Below are 16080 nucleotides of genomic sequence, written 5' to 3' on the forward strand. Positions count from 1 at the left end.
GTGGAAGAGCAGCCAGAAAGAGTAGCCTGGGCTCAGAGTTTGCACAGAGGATGAAGGGAACTGTGAGTCTGTAGGTCTGGTTAGATCTTGTCTTCATCTTTCCCACACTAGAGGGGCTCACAGTGTTGCCAGGTGCAGCCTAGCCCTAGACCTAGCCTCTCTGGAGGAAGCAATCAGAGAGATGGGAGAGGATGTCACAAGACCTGGGAATAACAAGATGCAGACTTGAACAAAGACCTGCTCAAAATACCAAACTAAAATAATCTCCACCAGAAAAGCAGATGAGGTATCTCCTCACTTCCTCATCCTGAGAGACCAACACCCTTTCTAGAAAAAGATGATCAGTGGTCTGTGAGTGAAAGGACAGTGACCACCAGCCCCCAAACAGATAGTTAACATAAAGTCACTAGGTTTCTAAAAATTAGCACAGGCAAGCTATTAAAAACAAATGACTGACCCTGGTCCAGTCTAGGTCTAAGCAGGAATCCTAATGTCTGGTTAGCTTCTTTGAATTTTGGCTAAATCATTTTCTGTAATTGGATGATCTTCTTAGGCAGTATTCACCAATTCATCTTGGGGGAAAAAGCATTTCTTCTTGGTGATGACTGTGATAGTACCAAAAAATAGAAAATTGGGATTAACCAGATGGTACATTTTAGCCTATAATGGTTTCATGTTTGTGCACTAGAATATTCTATGGATTCCCTGTAAAATTAGATTTTTATTTTAATCTAATTTAATTAAAAATAAAATGAAAGTATACCAGTCCCCTATCGGATTTCAGAGTTATTTAAAGGTAACAATAGACGTATCAGTGAGGGTCTCGGCACAAAACAGATGGTGGGCTTGAAAGGCTTGAACTAAGAGAGATTTTGAAGTAGTTAAGAGAGTTAAAGAAACCCACAAAACATGGTGAGGGCTCCAGATATCAGCAACAATGGACTCCATTACCTCCCGCAAGCCTGAAAGGCATGAGGAGGGAAGTGTATTTCTAGAGCCTGGAGAAACTCAGGGCCTTGAAACAAGTGGTCAACTGACAAGTGTTATATCCATGCTAGTCTCAACCTGAGACCCTCTCCTTAATGTAATCAGAGGATTACACTGTGATCAATATTAATGTTATTAACAATAATAGCTAAGAATGATCAAGGTGGCATCCACTGTGATAAGCATCTGGCTTGCATGGTCTCATTCAGTTCTAAAAAAAGAACCTTATGAGGTGTATGCTATTTCTGTCCCCACTTTGCTGAGATTAAATAATGTGCCCAGTCACACAGTTTGTAAAGGCTGAATCCAAATGTGAACCCAGGCAGTCTGACTGCAGAGGCCATACTATTAACTGCCAAAAAAAAAAGGTTTGTATAATTAGAATCAGATCCCAATGTAATCCTTACATTGAATCAAAAATCAGGAAATTTGCTCCAGACTCCACTCTCTGATTTGGTTGGTTTCCTTTAGGCAGAGAGATTTCTTTAATTATGTAAAACCTATCTGAGGAACTGTTTCCTGATTCATCCCATGAGAAAAAAATATCAACAGCAACAACAAAAAACACAGTATCTTTGCATCTTGAAATTGTTGAATATTTTATCTTTTCAAAGCTGCTGGTATTTCTGTGCTTATCTTCAGGGATTTTATACACAGTTGGATCAGAGGCAGCCAGTCTGTATTTGGTCCCCAGCTAGGTCTTTCCATCCACTACATCCTGCCTATATCCAGGCCCTATGTTAACTCTGACAGGGACACTCAAAATACTGTCTCATGAAGGACTTGTAATATAGGATGAAGGACCACTTCTCTTAGAAAATGCTAGATTTTATTCACTTCTAACCTCTCACCACTCCCAACTCTCATCCTCAATGCCATTCCTGTTTTTAAGCAGGGAAATTTGCATATTCTTCTAACTTGTATTGCCCTTTAGAAACAAATTATAATCCAGTTTTAGAAAATTCATCATCAAATACATTTCATCAAACTATACAGTCCAATAACATTTTTAACTTTTTATGGATATCTTATTTAATATGGAGAAGTGTATAAATCAAAAGCATGCAGCTTAATTAATTATCAAAAATTAATAAACCCCTGTAGCTACTACCCAGGTCAAGAAATTGAAGATTAGCAGCATTTCAGAAGCGCTCTTATGTGCCTTCCTAATCATTGCCCACCCTGTCTCCAAAAGTAACCACTGCCCTAACTTCTAACACCATAGATGAGGTTTACTTGTTTGGGGATTTATATAAATGGAGGCATGAAATATGTACTCTTTTGTTTCTGGATTCACCCCTGTTGCTACATGTAACTCTAGTTCATTTATTTTCATTACTAGATAGTATTCCATTATATGAATATACCACAATTTATTTAAATATTCTACTATTGACAAATATTTGAAAGTTATAATACATAACTGACAAAGGGCCTTTTATATAAAATACGTAGAGTATACAACATAATAAAAATAGCAATAACCAAATAGAAAACAGTCTTGAGACACTTTTTTTAAAGGATATTTGAATAATCAAAAAACATGAAAAGATTCTCAACCTCATTAATCAACCAGGAAATGTAAATTTAAGCCATGATGAGATACCACCACACACCCACGATAAAGGCTAAAATGAAAAGGCTGACAAGATCAAGTGTTGATAAAGACATGAAACAACACAAAATTCCTATATAATCTTGGGGTGTAATTGGTACAGTCACTTAGAAAAACAGTCTGGCATTATCTACTAAAATTGAACATATTTCATTTTTAACTATAAATTCATTTATATTTTTAAATGCATTTTAAAAATACATCCTTAGATAAAAAGGCTAGGCAGTGATTTATGAAAAACTACTTCTGGGGTCTTAACTTCTCACAGACTTAATATGTGCCCTTAGAATTATATAGCAGCTAAAACAAAACAACAACTGTTACTTACATTACATTAATTTTTAAAATACTATGCAATTCAATCCCATTATACTCTGTCAAGACTATACTTCATGTAGAGTACTGCAACCAAACATGATATTTTTGACAGCACATTGATAATTTAGAAATGAAAGTGGAGAAGGGTTCTGCAAACTCGTTCAGTTAGTGATTAAATAGTGCATTATTCATTACACACCAACTGTGGGCCAGAGATGGCACCAAGCAATGGAAGTAGGTTGGAGAAAAGACAACAAAAGGCAAAACCTTTAAGTATTTCTAAACCTGTCGCATTTCAACACTCTACTCATTCTCTGTAGGTGATAACCTGTACTTTCAGTCTTTTCCTGAGTCTTTTCCTGTGACCTGTAGGCTTATGATTCAAAAATCCTTTTATTCAGATACCTTCTTTCAGTACCAGACTTCTGCCTTTGCCCGCATACTGGGTGTTCAGCTCCTCAGGCTACTACAGCTCATCATACTTAAAAGTAACTCATCTTCTCCCAAACTGTCTACCCCTGGGTAGGTGGTTACAGAATCCATATAGTCTCTGAAGCTAGAAATTAGTCAGTCTTTGAATTCTCCTTGTCTAATCCTCAGCATCTATTGAATTACCACACCCTGCTGATTTTAACTCTACCTTACCTGCATCCTCTTTTATTAGTGCCTGCCTGGAAGACAAAAACAGCCTCCCAGTTGTCCCTCTGTACCTCCAGTCAACACAATTTCAGCAGTACCATGAGTTGATCTATTTGATCTCCTTCTTCAAACCATTTGATGGTTTTTTGTCACCTTTAGCACAGAGCACAACCTATATCATCTTAGTTTATGTTATAAGCACAGAGAATATTCAGAAACTAGTAACAGTGGTTCCTTCTAAAAGGACAACTTGTTGACTGGGAGAATGGGACAAGAGAGGGACTTACTTTTCACTGTATACTGTTTTTATATTTTTTAATTTGGTACCAGAGTCAGATTCTGGTACCAAATTTCGAAAGTACCTTTTAATGTATGCCATAAGATTCTGCATTCTGAGCATCCTGATAGCCAAAGGAATGAGGGAAAGATGATCAGGTTTAAGTGACACATCTATTAAGATAAAATCAAACTAGCTCCCAAGAACAAGCCAAGTGCTTCCTGGTTTAAAATAAAATTTAAAAAGAAATTCCCCTGTGAAAAGAACATTGCATAGGGGAAATTTTCAACAATATTCCCAAATAATTTCAAAAGAGACTTTCAGGCTGCAGATCCTTAGAACATCCCTCTAGGCAAGCCAAAAGCATAACCCAAAAGTACAACCTGGTAAAGCAGTTGTCCCATGGGTTAATCTTCTCATTTTGGTGGTTTCAGATGCTCCACTCAAACTGGACTTTGTAATAATATGGTCAGTACATGATAACAATTTTTTTTTTTTTTTGCGGTATGCGGGCCTCTCACTGCTGTGGCTTCTCCCATTGCGGAGCACAGGCTCCGGACGCGCAGGCTCAGCGGCCATGGCTCACGGGCCCAGCCGCTCCGCGGCATGTGGGATCTTCCCGGACCGGGGCACGAACCCACGTCCCCTGCATCAGCAGGTGGACTCTCAACCACTGCGCCACCAGGGAAGCCCGATAACAATATTTTGCATTAATATTATATATGAAAGAACTTGGCGTGAGCCAGAGTTGCCAGTGATGAAACAGTCTGATTCTGAGGTAATTAGCCTACCTTCAATATCAGGGATATTATAGAGCAGATCCTTGCCTTGCTAGAAGTTTGGAGGAATAAATTCTAGGACCCCTTCAAACATTAAGATTCCACAAGGTGATATGTCCATGCATCTTGAAATTACCTCCTTAAAGTCTAAGTGCATCTCTATGTGTAAGGAGTTATTACTTAAATAAATTTAAGAACTTGAACATAGTGCCTCCTTATATTTAGGAAATTCCCTGAATACAATTAGAGGTGTTACTAACATTGGTTTAAAGGAAGCCTAAAGCTAAATTTGTAACTAGTGAGGCATTTAAGAAGAGGAACCAGGAGCCCTGGGTCCCAGTTCCACATCTATCAACTACCCTCCATGCTTAATAAGGTTAAATAATTCTCCAAAAACAAGCAGCATGACTCCACCTCTTGCCCTAGATTTTCTTACACAAGACAAGGAGAAAGTATCTCAGCCTGAGTCTGCACTATAAAGATCAGAGGGCCAATCCCTCTTTTAAATACACACATGCACAACTCAAAATTGAAATTTATTTCAATTTCCTTTATTTTAAAGGAAAAAGGAAGGGAGGGAGGGAGAAGGAAAGAAGGAAGGAAAGAAATGAAAGAAAAGACAGGAATTCATGGCCCCAGTTTACAAGGGACAAGACGGGGAGGAGATGAATGTCCTTTCCACCAGGGTACAGCCTGGCGCTGGCTTTGCCAAGACTCCCCGTCTCTGTCTCCACATTCCACTGGCGCCTGAAAGGTAAGTACCACTCCTTCTAGCCTGTGGCTGAAGGGAAACCAGAGAGGGAAAAAGGTTGAGAACCATCTGGCTGGGAGTATATACAAACTAAATCAAATGTATTGTTCAAAATTTACAGTGGGTCATCTCTTCTTTTCTCTTATTTCTTTTCAATATCGAATGAAGGGCTGACCAGCAAGGTCAAACTCCCCTTATTAATGAGGCATTGCTGGGGCTCTGTCTCATTAGGGCACTCAGAACTGTGCATTTACTGCAATTTGCAGCACTTAATAGAGAAAGGTCAGAGCGGGTCACGTTCAATTTCCACTTGGAAGAGGGAGGAAAAATGGAAGCAATTCATTTGCACAAATTTGAATAATTCTTCTCAGTCTCCTTTTCTTTATCTACGTATAGATAATTCCTGCATCTTACCTCACTCACAATCATTTCAGAACTGCCAGCGGCCAGATTTCTATGAAGGCTGTAATGGAGCTGACAGATTCTATGAATCCAGGTGTCAAAATAAAGCCGCTGGCTTTGTCTCCCGCCCCCCCTCTCACAACAGGGAATAGGAGCTGCCTCTAGTGAGCTCTTAAACTTATCATAAATGTATCAAGATTGCTGTGGGCCATGAAACAGCTGTAGACAATTAATCTTTCCACAATTCTTCGGCAAAGAATTGCTTTCCCCGCAAAGTAACATCTGCCGTGCCGAGGTGATTATTCACGGCCGAGGGCGCCACCATAGTTTCATGCATAGAGCCATCAGTGGCAATGAAGCAAAATTTATAGTTTTCCCTGGTTCGGTAAAAAAAACATTTCAGCTGCATTAAAACATCATCCATCAGCATTGTCCCAGAGCCCAGAGCCCCATCTCATCCAAAGAAATTAAAAAGTATTCATTTTAATGCTACCTTCTGAAGCTTGCAATGACATTACTGCCTTTTTTGGAAAGGGTTGGAGAGGGGGAGTAATAGTACGAGGAAGATGGGAGGAAAAGGTGATGCAGCACAGCTAGGCTGAGTATTAAACATGCTACTAGATAGTAGTGATATCCCAATTACCACACTGCAGGTTCTCATTTATTCATGACCCCTGAATGCTTAATCAAAAATTATTGAATCAAATTGAACAACTAAAGAGGGAAAGTTATTTCACAGAAACAAGATAACTCTTTGGCTTCAAGGGAAAAGCATAAAATGGATACCAAAGCAATAGCTGCCTTTTCCAATGCAGTGGGCATATTATTTCTTTAAAACAGTTGTTTAAACATTTGTCTGAAGGAATAAAATTTACCTAGAGAAAAAAAATGGTATTTGCTTTGAACCTCCCTCAGCATTATGCTAAGCTCAGGGCTTGCTCTCAAAAGTGAAAGGGCCTCCTAGTACTTTGGAACTCTATCTACAGGAAATTACCCATTTCAGGACTGGGTTATGGATATTTGAATATAATTACATAAAGGAAGAGAAAAAGGGAGTCCTTGGGGTCATCTGATCTACATAGGCCTTCATACACAGTGCAGGTCTCCAAATACATTAATTTGCAAATAAAATATAAATGATATGTTACACCCCCACTCACACTCGCTGCATTCCACTGAGCCACCCTTATAATACTTAGGTTTTAAATTTTTTAAATAATGAGTCCATAGAGTCAACATTTAGTTGAGCACTATATTCCAAGTCCTGTGCAGTATGCCAGGAGTCCACGGACTCGTTAAAGGGAACTTCTGCCTTTAAGCAGCTTGCAGTCCAAAGGGAAAGCATATAAACAAATAACTAAAATACAGATGACAAGTGATATAATAAAAGCATAAATAAAGTGCTATGGTTACACAGAAAATACATCTGCTCTGCTGGGGAGAGTAGAAGAAAGAAGGTGTCAATTCAACACAATCCAGAGAAATAGAGGGTATTTGAATACCCACCATTAGTAAAGATCATCTGGTGATTGGTAATCATATCTAAAAACACTACTATTCAAGGTCGTAAACAAACTCACTTATAAAGTCACCCCAAAAAAAGAAAGCTGAGAGGCAATGACCTGGAAGGTGAAATGTTGGCACCAGTGCCATAGCTCTGATCCGCCTCAGAGTGAGGTTTTATAAGGTGCAATGCTCTATAAAGGGTCTCAAAATCAATGTTTGTCCTTGGCATGTTTTCATCCAAAAGTGAAAGCTAATCATTTTTTACTCGTTGGAGATTCTCCTAATTTCACAGTCAATGAAACACAGATTTCAATGCAAGCCAAAACTTGAGTTTTACAAAGGTCAAAGGGAAAGTTCAAGTTGCTGTGTCAGTGAGTCTCAAACCACAGCATGAGATGTGCTGATCTGTCACAGCACAATAACCTCAACATAGAAGTGACTCCTAGCCTGACAGGTAGCATTCAGAAGAACACATATCCCAGGATACACTCATAGTACAGCAAGGTTCTCCAATATTTTAAAATGAACCTTTTTTCTTTTGTTTTCCAATGTAAAAATATTTTTGGAAATTTTGGAAGGGCTTTGTGCCTTTCGGTGAAAGAATTTTTAAATCTCCTCAATAAACTTATACTTAATTAAGTTTAAGGTTTATATATATTTATATATAATAGAGTTATTTAATATAATTTTTAAAGTTTTATACATATATAAATATATATTTATATACAACGTATATACAAACATATAAATTTATATCTAATAATTTATATATACACATATAACTTGAAAAACACCTGTATGATATATAAATATCATAAACAACTCTATATAGATAACTAGATAGATGTCTGAATATTTATACTCAATTCTCATCACATAATTTTCCATAGCACATGTCTCTTCAGCCCTTACTGAATGTATGTAAACAGAAACTCTGTGAGGGAAAATGGTTCTGGAAGGATGCAGGACTTTCAACCAAAAGCTGACAATGCAATGAAAAATTATTCTGATGAAAAAGAAAAGTTAGCTGAATAAGGAGTGTACACTAATAAACTTAGGTTTAAAACATCATGTACAAACAATGAAAATAGAAAGAGGACATATAACCTAGAAGGAATTTTTCTAATCACACAAAGCTGAAGGAATATTGTTTTGAAAGCTAAAATCCAGAACTAATTGAGGATTGGGAAAAAGTCTGTAGACAAAATGTGCTTGTTTAAGCTGTGTTTATTGTCACAAGAACAAAGAAAGCATCATCGCCAACTCACTGTGTGAAGTCAGAGTTATTCAACCCTTATTTAGTTTCAGTCTTCTCTATCGGAGCATGACCTTCACTCTGGAAAGGAAAGTGCCAATGTTGTTTAAGAAGAATTAAAGCCCCCAAAATGTGAAGGACAGTAAGGACACAGCCAGCAGTTTTAAATAAATTCAAGTTTCAGGACCCAAAATAATTATATTGAAAAGACCACAGTAGTGATCCCACACCCGTGGTCAAAACTTGAGAAATTTTGAGAATAGGAAAGACTCCCAGGAACCAGATGGGAACAATTGTCTATATTTCTAAAAAAAAATGAAATGGAATTCAGGAAACATTTTATATTGAACCTCAGGATAATTGGTGTGCAAGCATTAGAAAGTGAAAATAAACTGATAAACTGAACTAGCCTCATTTCCTCTGGGATTACTAGACTGATAAGCAGGTGGGTGCCAGAGGTTTATTCTATCTTGATTGCATCAGAGCATTTAATAAAATGTCTCAGATCTTTGTATTCAAGATAGAGAAATATGGGCTGAATGAACTAGAATATGCAGGATCCATAGCTGTTGAACAGTGTTAATGAAGTAACAGAAGGAAGCTGGTATGAGGAGTGCAGGGACAGGAATCTGTGTGCAGTATTATCTTCTTGAAAGAAGACCTATCTCTTGAGCTGCAGGTGGTCCAGAGAGAGAAGAGAGGCTAGCAACCGCATGAAGCTACCTGCCTCGTCACATTTACATAAGAGCTGGTTCATGGGTCAAAAGTAATAAGATAAAATGTATTAGATATAGGGGAGGAGCTTCAAGATGGCGGAAGAGTAAGACGCGGAGATCACCTTCCTCCCCACAAATACATCAGAAATACGTCTACATGTGGAACAACTCCTACAGAACACCTACTGAACGCTGGCAGAAGACCTCAGACCTCCCAAAAAGGAAGAAACTCCCCCACGTACCTGGGTAGGGCAAAAGAAAAAGCAGAGACAAGAATAGGGACCGGACTCGCACCTCTGGGAGGGAGCTGTGAAGAAGGAAAGGTTTCCACACCCCTTCGTGGGCGGAGACTGCGGGTGGCTGAGGGCGGGAGCTTCGGAGCCACGGAAGAGAGCGCAGTCACTGGGGTCCGGAGGGCAAAGCGGTGAGACTCCCGCACAGAAGATCAGTGCAGACCAGCACTCACCAGCCCAAGAGGCTTGTCTGCTCACCGGCCGGGGCGGGCGGGGCTGGGAGTTGAGGTTCCCGCTACGGTCAGAGCACAGAGAGAGGACTGGGGTTGGCGGCGTGAACACAGCCTGAAGGGGTTAGTGCGCCACGGCTGGCTGGGAGGGAGTCCGGGAAAAAGTCTGGAGCTGCTGAAGAGGCAAGAGACTTTTTCTTGCTTCTTTGTTTCCTGCTGCACAAGGAGAGGGGATTAAGAGCGCTGCTTTAAAGGAGCTCCAGAGATGGGCGTGAGCCGCGGCTATCAGCGCGGAACCCAGAGATGGGCATGGGATGCTAAGGCTGCTGCTGCTGCCACCAAGAAGCCTGTATGCGAGCACAGGTCACTCTCCACACCGCCCCTCCCAGGAGCCTGTGCAGCCTGCCACTGCCAGGGTCCCGGGATCCAGGGAAAACTTCCCCGGGAGAACGCACGGCACGCCTCAGGCTGGTGCAACATCATGCTGGCCTCTGCCGCGCAGGCTCACCCCGCATCCGTACCCCTCCCTCCCCCCCGGCCTGAGTGAGCCAGAGCCCCCGAATCAGCTGCTCCTTTAACCCCGTCCTGTCTGAGCAAAGAACAGACGCCCTCCGGCAACCTACACGCAGAGGTGGGGCCAAATCCAAAGCTGAGCCCCAGGAGCTGTGCGAACAAAGAAGAGAAAGGGAAATCTCTCCCAGCTTCAGGAGCAACGGGTTAAATCTCCATAGTCAAATCTCCCTGCATCGGTGGAATACCTGAATAGACGATGAACCATCACAAATTGCGGAGGTGGACTTTGGGAGCAAGATATTTTTCTTTTTCCCTTTTTGTTAGTGTGTATGCGTATGCTTCTGTGTGTGATTTTGTCTGTATAGCTTTGCTTTTACCATTTGTCCTAGGGTTCTGTCTGTCGGTTTTCTTTTTTTTTTTTAATATAGTTTTCAGCACTTGTTATCATTGGTGGATTGATTTTTTGGTTTGGTTGTTCTTTCTTTCTTTCTTTTTTAATTACATTAAAAATTGTTAATTATTTTTTGTTTTAATAACTTTTTAATTTAATTTAATCTTTTTCTTTCTTCCTTTTTTATTTTCTCCCTTTTATTCTGAGCCATGTGAATGACAGGCTCTTGGTGCTCCAGCCAGGTGTCAGGGCTGTGCCTCTGAGGTGGGAGAGCCAAGTTCAGGACATTGGTCCACTAGAGACCTCCCAGCTCCACATACTATTAAAAAGCAAAAATCTCCCAGAGAATTCCATCTCAATGCCAAGACCCAGCACCACTCAACGACCAGCAAGTTACACTGCTGGATACCCTATGCCAAAAAACTAGCAAGACACGAACAAACCACACCCATTAACAGAGAGGCTACCTAAAATCTTAATCAGGTCACAGACACCCCAAAATACACCGCCAGATGTAGACCTGCCCACCAGAAAGACAAGATCCAGCCTAATCCACCAGAACACAGGCACTAGTCCCCTCCACCAGGAAGCCTACACAACCCACTGAACCAACTTTAGCCACTGGGGGCAGACACCAAAACCAAAGGGAGATACGAACCAGCAGCCTGTGAAAAGGAGACCCCAAACACAGTAAGTTAAGCAAAATGAGAAGACAGAGAAACACACAGAAGATGAAGGAGCAAGGTAAAAGCCCACCAGACCTAACAAATGAAGAGGAAATAGGCAGTCTACCTGAAAAAGAATTGAGAATAATTATAGTAAAGATGATCCAAAATCTTGGAAATACAATGGAGAAAATACAAGAAAAGTTTACCAAGGACGTAGAAGAACTAAAGAGCAAACAAACAATCATGAACAACACAATAAATGAAATTAAAAATTCTCTAGAAAACATCAATAGCAGAATAACTGAGGCAGAAGAACGGATAAGTGACCTAGAAGATAAAATAGTGGACATAACTACTACAGAGCAGAATAAAGAAAAAAGAATGAAAAGAATTGAGGACAGTCTCAAGACCTCTGGGACAATATTAAATGCAACAACATTCGAATTACAGGGGTCCCAGAGAGAAGAAGAGAAAAAGAAAGGGACTGAGAAAATATTTGAAGAGATTATAGTTGAAAACATCTCTAATATGGGTAAGGAAATAGTTAAGAAAGTCCAGGAAGCACAGAGAGTCCCATACAGGATAAATCCAAGGAGAAATGTGCCAAGACACATATTAATCAAACTATCAAAAATTAAATACAAAGAAAAAGTATTAAAAGCAGCAAGGGAAAAACAACAAATAATATACAAGGGAATCCCCATAAAGTTAACAGCTGATCTTTCAGCAGATACTCTGCAAGCCAGAAGGGACTGGCAGAACATATTTAAAGTGATGAAAGAGAAAAACCTACAACCAAGATTACTCTATCCATCAAGGATCTCATTCAGAGTTGACAGAGAAATTAAAATCTTTACATACAAGCAAAAGCTAAGAGAATCCAGCACCACCAAACCAGCTTTACAACAAATGCTAAAAGAACTTCTCTAGGCAGGAAACACAAGACAAGGTAAAAACCTACAATAACAAACCCAAAAGAATTAAGAAAATGGTAATAGAAATATACATATCGACAATTACCTTAAATGTAAATGGATTAAATGCTCCAACCAAAAGACATACATGGCTGAATGGATACAAAAACAAGACCCATCTATATACACATACAGACTGAAAATGAGGGGATGGAAAAAGATATTCCATGCAAATGGAAATCAAAAGAAAGCTGGAGTAGCAATTCTCATATCAGACAAAATACTCTTTAAAACAAAGACTATTACAAGAGACAAAGAAGGACACTACATAATGATCAAGGGATCAATCCAGGAAGACGACACAACAATTGTAAATATTTATGCACCCAACATAGGAGCACCTCAATACATAAGGCAAATACTAACAGCCATAAATGGGAAATCAACAGTAATGCAATCACAGTAGGGGGCTTTAACACCCCACTTTCACCAATGCACAGATCATCCAAAATGAAAATAAATAAGGAAACACAAGCTTTAAAAGATACATTACAAGATGGACTTAATTCATGTTTATAGGACATTCCATGCAAAAACAGCGGAACACACTTTCTTCTCAAGTGCTCATAGAACACTCTCCAAGATAGATCATGTCTTGGGTCACAAGTCAAGCCAGGTAAATTTAAGAAAATTGAAATCATATCAAGTATCTTTTCTCACCAGAGCACTATAAGACTAGATATCAATTACAGGAAAAAATCTGTAAAAATTACAAACACATGGAGGCTAAACAATACACTACTTAATAACCAAGAGATCACTGAAGAAGTCAAAGAGGAAATCAAAAAATACCTAGAAACAAATGAGAATGAAAACACGACAACCCAAAATCTATGGGATGCAGCAAAAGCAGTTCGAAGAAGGAAGTTTATAGCAATACAATCCTACCTCAAGAAACAAGAAACATCACAAATAAATAACCTAACCTTACACCTACAGCAATTAGAGAAAGAACAAAAAAACCCCAAAGTTAGCAGAAGGAAAGAAATCATAAAAATCAGATCAGAAATAAATGAAAAAGAAATGAAGGAAACAATAGCAAAGATCAATAAAACTGAAAGCTGGTTCTTTGAGAAGATAAACAAAATTGATAAACCATTAGCCACACTCACAAGAAAAAAAGGGAGAAGACTCAAATCAATAGAATTAGAAACGAAAAAGGGGAAGTAACAACTGACATGGCAGAAATACAAAGGATCATGAGAGATTACTACAAGCAACTATATGCCAAAAAAAATGGACAACCTGGAAGAAACGGACAAATTCTTAGAAATGCACAAAGTTCCAAGACTGAACCAGGAAGAAATAGAAAATATGAATAGACCAATCACAAGTACTGAAATTGAAACTGTGATTTTAAATCTTCCAACAAACAAAATCCAAGGACCAGATGGCTTCACATGCAAATTCTATCAAAATTTAGAGAAGAGCTAACACCTATCCTTCTCAAACTCTTCCAAAATATAGCAGAAGGAGGAACACTCCCAAACTCATTCTACGAGGCCACCATCACCCTGATACCAAAACCAGACAAAGATGTCACTAAAAAAGAAAACTACAGGCCAATATCACTGATGAACATAGATGCAAAAATCCTCAACAAAATACTAGCAAACAGAATCCAACAGCACATTAAAAGGATCATACACCATGATCAAGTGGGGTTTATCCCACAATTGCAAGGATTCTTCAATATACACAAATCAATCAATGTGATACACCATATTAACAAATTGAAGGAGAAAAACCATATGATCATCTCAATAGATGCAGAGAAAGCTTTCGACAAAATTCAACAGCCATTTATGATAAAAACCCTCCAGAAAGTAAGCATAGAGGAAACTTACCTCAATGTAACAAAGGCCATAAATGACAAACCCACAGCCAACATTGTCCTCAATGGTGAAAAAGTGAAACCATTTCCCACTAAGATCAGGAAGAAGACAAGATTGCCCACTCTCACCACTATTATTCAACACAGTTTTGGAAGTTTTAGCCACAGCAATCAGAGAAGAAAAAGAAATAAAAGGAATACAAATCAGAAAAGAAGAAGTAAAGCTGTCACGGTTTGCAGATGACATGATACTATATACATAGGGAATCCTAAAGATCCACCAGAAAACTACTAGAGGTAATCAATGATTTGGTAAAGTAGCAGGATACAAAATTAATGCACAGAAATCTCTTGCATTACTATACACTAATGATGAAAAGTCTGAAAGTGACATTAAGAAAACACTCTCATTTGCCATTGTAACAAAAAGAATAAAATATCTAGGAAGAAACCTACCTAAGGAGGCAAAACACCTGTATGCAGAAAATTATAAGACACTGATGAAAGAAATTAATGATGATACAAATAGATGGAGAGATATACCATTTTCTTGGATTGGAAGAATCAACATTGTGAAAATGACTCTACTACCCAAACTAATCTACATACTCAATGCAATCCCTATCAAACTACCAATGGCATTTTTCAGAGAAGTAGAACAAAAAATTTCACTATTTGTATGGAAACCCAAAAGACCCCGAATAGCCAAAGCAACTTTGAGAAAGAAAAATGGAGCTGGAGGAATCAGGCTCCTGGACTTCAGACTATACTACAAAGCTACAGTAATCAAGACAGTGTGGTACTGGCACAAAAACAGAAATATAGATCAATGGAACAGGATAGAAATCTCAGAGATAAACCCACACACATATGGTCACCTTATCTTTGATAAAGGAGGCCAGAATATACAATGGAGAAAAGATAGCCTCTTCAATAAGTGGTGCTGGGAAAACTGAATAGCTACATTTAAAAGAAAGAAATTAGAACACTCCCTAACACCATACACAAAAATAAACTCAAAATGGATTAAATACCTAAATGTAAGGTCAGACACTATCAAACTCTTAGAGGAAAACATAGGCAGAACACTCTATGACATAAATCACAGCAAGATCCTTTTTGATACACTTCCTAGAGTAATGGAAATAAACACAAAAATAAACAAATGGGACCTAATGAAACTTAAAAGCTTTTGCACAGCAAAGTAAACCATAAACAAGACAAAGAGACAGCCCTCAGAATGGGAGAAAGTATTTGCAAATGAAGCAACTGACAAAGGATTAATCTCCAAAATTTACAAGCAGCTTTTGCAGCTCAATATCAAAAATACAAACAACCCAATCCAAAAATGGGCAGAAGACCTAAATAGACATTTCTCCAAAGAAGATACACAGATTGCCAACAAACACATGAAAGAATGCTCAACATCATTAATCATTAGAGAAATGCAAATGAAAACTACAATGTGATATCATCTCACACCAGTCAGAATGGCCATCATCAAAAAATCTACAAACAATAAATGCTGGAGAGGGTGTGGAGAAAAGGGAACCCTCATACACTGTTGGTGGAAATGTAAACTGATACAGCCATTATGGAGAACAGTATGGAGGTTCCTTAAAAAACTAAAAATAGAACTACCATACGACCCAGCAATCCCACTACTGGCCACGTACCCTGAGAAAACCATAATTCAAAAAGAGTCATGTACCACAATGTTCATTGCAGCTCTATTTACAATAGCCAGGACATGGAAGCAACCTAAGTGCCCATCGACAGATGAATGGATAAAGAAGATGTGATACATATATACAATGGAATATTACTCAGCCATAAAAAGAAACGAAATTGAGTTATTTGCAGTGTTGTGGATGGACCTAGAGTCTGTTATACAGAGTGAAGTAAGTCAGAAAGAGAAAAAGAAATACCATATGCTAACACATATATATGGAATCTAAAAAACAAACCAAACCAAAACAAACAAACAAACAA

The 16080-nt window shown here is 38.7% G+C and overlaps 1 long non-coding RNA gene across 1 annotated transcript in view; it reads right to left on the minus strand.

Moving 5' to 3' along the window:
* Nucleotides 1–8492: 8492 nt before the first annotated feature.
* Nucleotides 8493–16080, minus strand: part of LOC132519252 (uncharacterized) — a 98966-nt gene continuing 91378 nt past the window's right edge. Inside the window, exon 3 of the long non-coding RNA XR_009540129.1 lies at nt 8493–8610. This is a non-coding gene — a long non-coding RNA (uncharacterized LOC132519252). The remainder of the gene's footprint in view (nt 8611–16080) is intronic.

The sequence above is a fragment of the Lagenorhynchus albirostris genome, chromosome 4 (assembly GCF_949774975.1).
Source record: "Lagenorhynchus albirostris chromosome 4, mLagAlb1.1, whole genome shotgun sequence".
NCBI lineage: Eukaryota > Metazoa > Chordata > Mammalia > Artiodactyla > Delphinidae > Lagenorhynchus > Lagenorhynchus albirostris.